Source organism: Platalea leucorodia (assembly GCF_965183815.1).
Source record: "Platalea leucorodia genome assembly, chromosome: 8".
In the NCBI taxonomy this organism is placed as follows: Eukaryota; Metazoa; Chordata; class Aves; order Pelecaniformes; family Threskiornithidae; genus Platalea; species Platalea leucorodia.
The window spans coordinates 21,544,872-21,551,085 of NC_138830.1; positions in this window are offsets into that span (position 1 = coordinate 21,544,872).

The following is a 6,214-nucleotide window of genomic DNA, read 5'->3' on the forward strand; positions in this document are numbered from 1 at the left end:
ATCTGTTGCATTCTGTTGAGATTGTCTTTTTACGTAAAAACAAAATACACCCAATTTTCTGGCCAGTTTGTAAAATTGCTTTCTTGGAGTCTAGTAACGGTAATTCAAAACACTCCAGTATTTTCCACACAAAATGAAAAACTGTGTCCCTATAGAATGAAAACTCTGAAGGCAGCTCAGATGCCAGGTTTTCAGAACTGCCATTGATGGTTGTGTTCCCTGTGATAAAATATGACCAGTGAGGGTGCATCAGTTTGAATGTGATTTTAGCTGGAAGAGAGCAGATTAAAAAAAAATGGGTGGCACATATAAATATATATAGAGAGATTACATATCTGTTTTAAGATATGTGATGGAAGCCAGACTTTCAAATAGTGTGAGGGAAAGCAAAGGGACAAGGAAGGCAAAGGGTTCTCACCCTTTGAGAACTGCTGGTTGTATTTGTCTGGCTGGCCCAAGACGGCCGAACCAGCCAGCGAGAGCGTGGCAACGCGCTGCGGCCTCCTTCATTTGCCGTTCAGCCACCCTTTTGTGTGAGAATTGCATCTCTTTCTACTTTCTCCTCTGTCCTTCAGGAAATCCTTCTCCCCTCTCTGGGAGAGGTTTGATTCCAGGAACCTGCTGCCACGTCACCTGTTCGCTGGGGCAGGGATGAGTTCAGGTCTTTTCCTTTGACATGAATCAGCAGTTGCACCAGCCAAGGAGGGGCTGGCTACCTACAGCAGTGCTTCTGCTGGGAAATCTAAGAGGAGGCATTTGGGCAGGTGTGCGTGTCTTGTCTTGTTGCATGTTGTTTAATATATTTGTGTTTTCTTTTTGTGCAGGGAACTTAGATTTTGCTTTCATGGCCTCATAGCCCGTCCTGTTGATCATATTGACCATGGAGGAACATAGACTAGACATGAAGCCTTCTGGATCCACGGTTGCGTCTTCCCTAGCACTGATTCTGAAAAACACACGCTGAACAGTCATCGGTCCCTGAAGAAAGCGTGACTTTTACTTTCTCTTTTTTTTTCCTTGCCACCCACCTCGGTTTTTTTCTTCATTGAGAGATAACTAACTCGATAAGACTCAGCACCCAGTTATCACCTGAGGAATGTACTGTGTCACAGCCCTGCAGAGTTCTGGATTTTTTTTTTCTTCCCTTCTGCTTTCTGTTCCTACCTTCGGTTTTATTTATATATTTTGTTATTTTCTCTCCTCATCCCCCTGGCTGTCACTGCTGCATCTCGGATGAATGCAGGTGACGGAGCACTACACATCTTACCATGGACGCCAGGCCAGGTGCCGCAGCAAAGAACCCAGTTCCTGTGAGCTGCCTATATACGTTGCTGAAGTGACATTTTACACAAAACGTGCCATTGCAGTGATATAAATATATTTTTTTTCCTTGAATGGATAATGGATTATTATCTCCTCTGAAAGGTGCGTATGTGTGCTTGTGTGCGTGTGTTTGTGTGCGAGTCACCTTGTGTGTAGAACTGCCTGTGAATGTGTCGAAAACATCTCTGGAAGCACAGGAATCCCCTGTCATGCGAGAGCAGGCCAATAGCTCATGTCTGCAATGGTAGCGAGAACACACACATTAAAAAATGTTTAAATTTCTGTATCTATAAGTGTATTTTTTAGCTGCCACACTAACCTTAATGAGTAGTTCTGCAGCCTGAAACAGGGGCAATTTCAAGTTAGTTTTGGAGTTGTGGATTACAGGATCTATAAGGGTGCTAAAGGTTTTCATAAGTGTTTATTCGTACTGATGCCCTGTTCATGATCAAGATCAATCGGTCTCTCAATGGCAAGGTGATGGAGGCAACACCTGCATTTCCATCTACTGCTAACCCTGAACTGAATTCTTAAGTAGCCTTTTCTATCTGCAAAAATAGGATTTTAAAGACTTGTTGAATGCGAACATATATATGCAATTCTTCCATTCACAGAAGCACCTTGCTCTGTGTGCAAGCTGTGAAATCTTGTAACGTAATAATGAAAACACTTCATTTGCTCACAGCACTGTTAAGGAACAAAAATGCAACAAGACTTGTAAGGTTACAGTAGTTAGCAAGCGAGTTGTGAAATGTGTCCTGTTCCTCGTGCGGGTGAAGAAGAGCTGGTGAAGTGCAGTAGAAGGCACTCTTCCGTGGCCCAGGGAACAGTGCTGCGACTTACTGGTACTACCTAGAAAAGCTTTCTGTGTTTGGAGAATTCACTGTAAATGTAGTGTAAGCTAGTTTGAGTGGAGCTGTGCGCTAGAGCCCAGGGAACGTATGGCCGCTGGCTGTTTGGAGCGGGGCAGGCGGTGCTCCCCGCTTGCTTCCTGGCCGCGGGGGGCTGGCGTCTGCCGCGGCGCCCCGTGCAGCACAGCAAACTGCCGCCAGACCGCGGGTCGCTCCAGCAGACGTGGGGGAAGCTGGATGCACTGCGTTCAAAGAGAGCGCAGCCTTGACCAGAGCTATAAAGTGGTGTCCCAAAGTTGCTCCCGCTTCCACATCTTTTCCCTCCTCACTGATCCTCTGAGTTCTTCGTTAACCGTAATTCTGCCTGCTCTGGCGGAGGAGCAGCTGCAGGTCCGTGGAAGGGGAGCGAGGGCAGCCGCGCTGTCGGCAGAGGCTGGGCATGGCCAGGGCGCAGGAGGTGCCAACTGCGCGGCCCGACACGGGCCACCTGCGGCGGCTGCTCCGCAGGGAGCTGGGGGCAGAAGGAAAGCGGGTGCCGCGGCGCAGGTTCCCGTTAGGGAAGAGGGCGTCACCAGGACCGTCTCGCGTGATAAGCCTCTGTTTGTTAAGAAATTGTCCTGCTCACACACCACTGGTTGATGTTTGTCCGGGTTTCTTGCTGTACTAATTTTGTGATGGATCTTATGTATTAAAAATATATATGTATAAAATACAAAAGGCTGGTAAGTAACCAGTAAACAGGACTTAAAAAGCAGTATTTTTCTTTTATGTGACATTTTCATAACCAGAAGAAAAAAATCTGAAATACTAATCAGACAAATAAAAAGAGAGTGCATTTATTTTTTTGTATCACTGCAAGTATGTTGGAATATGCAAGGACTGTGGTTAAAATTAGAATGTATGAGGCATATTATAATTTAGTTCATACTGAAAAAATCTAACAGCATTTCTTGGTTCGTGCATTTGAATGATCTCTGGGTTAGATATAGAGATTTTTCTATTTTGTTTTAATTTGTAATTTTTTTCCCCTCCATGAATTTTAGGTACACATAACTTATGTCATTTATTTATGGTCTTTTATACCTAGTTTGTAAAATTGTAAAATAGCAAACAATGCAAACATTTGCATTTGAAAATAATAAAGTAGTTGCTGTACAAACCTGAAATGGACTATTTCTAATTATTGCATGTTTATTTTATTTAGTGTTTATTCACAACAGATACAAATATAGAACTCGGGAGTAATAATCCTGGTGTTTGCCCCAAAGGGATTAATTCTCTTCAGTAGATTTCACAGGAGCACACTCCCAAAGTTCATTTAAACTGCGTAACTCCCACTCCTTAAAGCACGTTGCTTTTTCTTGTTACCGTCACAGATTGCATGGTGTGCTGAATATTTGTAACGTGGGAAGGACGGTGCAGTCAGGCTGACCTTGTTAATGATCTCGATGCTTTTTCCTTGGAGACCAGGTAGCATCCATGGGCGCTATGCCTGAGAAAAACCTGCAGGATCATAATGTTGTTTCATTTGCTCCCCTGGGATCAGCGGGGAATAGCCTCTCTCCCGTCTCCCGCTGTCTGGACCTTGCCAGGGGCCAGGCGTCACCTTTGCAGAAATCCTACGGTTTTCGCAGCTTCCTTTGGGCCAGGATTTCGCCTCTAACGTGGGAGCCGTGACCTTGCTGCTGAGTTACTGTACTTGCTGCTCTGCTCGTGGGCTACGTTTGCATGGGTTGGTGGGCTCGTGCTGGAGACTCATGGCCAGAGAGAGAGGAGGTGAAAAGAGCAGGAGGGAGGGGAGGGAGAAGCTGAGGGATGAAATGCAAACCAGAGGCATGAGAGTGTTGGGAGCAGCAGAAAATGGAGAGGGACGGTTTCTGTGACAAAGGCTCCAAGCCAGAGACTGAGAAAGTAGATATTGTGTGAAGGATGTTGCTGTGTAATGGTAACGCACATATGGGCGCACGCTGCGAAGTCCAAGTGCCGAGGATGTAATGTCCTTAACCGTCGCTTCTTTACAACAGTGCTGCTGAGTTTAGGATATACAGACTTTCTGGCACTTTAGCTACCTGAATTATATATGTACACAGTCCAGGGGCACCACAGAAAGGGCGGCGGCTCTTCTAGAAACTTGATTAAGATTTTGACTTGCCTATTTGCAAAATATTTTGAACCCAATTCTTCTCGAGAAAGATTCCAGTGAAGCCAGCAGAGCCGTATCATAACAGCATTGGTCCCAAGAAAGTCCCACCGATGGCACTGGGTTTGTTGTATTTTAAAAGCAAGTTCCTGGTGTCCTGTTGTACCTGAGAGAGCAAGCCAGCCAACTGGGTGTTTCGCTGGTGCCTTTGTTCGGCCAGGCGGTGTATTAAGAGAGAATGTGTCATGGCTGGAAAAACAGATTCCATTTCACACGCACAAAGAAAAAGTTTTATGAATGATTGAGTTTTATTGTGAAATGAAAGCAAAACCTTTACCTCTTTCTAGGAAACAACTGTTACAAAATGTCCAGCGAGGATTGAACACTTGGGTACTCTCCCTTCTCTTTCTGATTCTCTGTTCCTTTTCCCTTTTAGCTCCCTAATCTACAAAATCATCCTATCAAAACTTTTTACCCCAATGGTTTAATTTTCTTCCAAGTATGTGGATTTTACTGGAATATTTCCTTACCAAAAAGACATTTGTTCTCTCTCTGCCCCTCACTCCTTCTGCGTATTTATACAGTAGCATGAGGCAAGTGATTCTTGTTACAAATGAAGCCTATATATTTGCATCTCAGTGGCAATGTACGTAGCTGCCCATGGGCTGAGCATGGAGTAGTGTGAGGAAAAGGCATGGTTTATCTAGAGACATTGGGGCTGTTCTAGACACGTCAAGAAAAACAAAATGGGTTTTGACAATTGGGAAGAAAAAAAAAAAAAGCATGTTATGCTCTAAATCAACAGCACAATTAAAACTAGAGCTGCGTTTGAGGCCTTGACCTCAGTTATTTTACCCTTTCCCTTGCAAGGAAGTACCCTTGGGCCATTGACTGATTCGCTATTGAATGGGTTACAGACCTCTGACATATCTTATTTCTGGCCGTGGCCCTGAACATAATTCTTTGTTTACAGGAGCCTCTGAGAAAGTTACAGGAATATGTAGACTTTTTCTTTAAAAAATAAAAAAAACCCTAAAGCATTCTGTTCCAATCAGCTTAGTAAAATGTATTCTCCATGGGTGGATGGAGAGAGTAGCCACAGGAATATGCTACACTAACTGACTTTTATACATATATATATATATAGGGCAATTATATTCCAGTAATCTGCTGTGGATTATAGCCTGTAACCAGACCAACAAACGATAATGAAATCCTTGTTTTTATAGTGCTCTTGAAGTTACTCATGATTCTGTTCTATAAGATCTTGTAACAAATTAAATGGGCTGAGGCATTTTGGTATTCATTTTTTGAAGACTGTTTTTAAAATCCAAAAACCCCGCTGGTCAGCAGAACACAACCACCGTCAGGAACCCTGCTCTCCTCCCATTTCTGCCAAGGTAACTTGCCTCCCCTGGGGTCAATAACTAAAATCTCCGGGCCGGGCAGTCTAGGGCTGTTAGGCAATTACAGGTGCAGGTAGGTGCCTACTGCCAACTTTTTAATGACGCTTTGGAGCTGCTTAGCCGAGGGGTGCAGCAGCTCATGTAATGAGCTCCCGCTTCCCGGTTGGATTTTCAGCCTTGCATTAAGTGTCTTGCTGATGATGCTCCCAAAATGCCTCCATCATCATCACCTGGGGGAGGGATTTTTTCAGAAGCGAACTGTCACAGCAAGAAGCCACGTACACTCAGAGAGGTTGGAAAGCTGTGGAGGACCTGCTGTGCTGCTCTGGTGCCTCCCATGCCTTGGAGCCTGCTGCAAACCCTGCCCTGAGCCAGTCTCCGTGAGACACCTGCCCAAGGCAGGTCCTGCCTGTGCAGGCCCTTATTCCTTCCTGCCTCTCATGGCCTTCATAATCAGTCCTTCTCCCGGGAAGGTGTTACCGGGATGGTTGCTT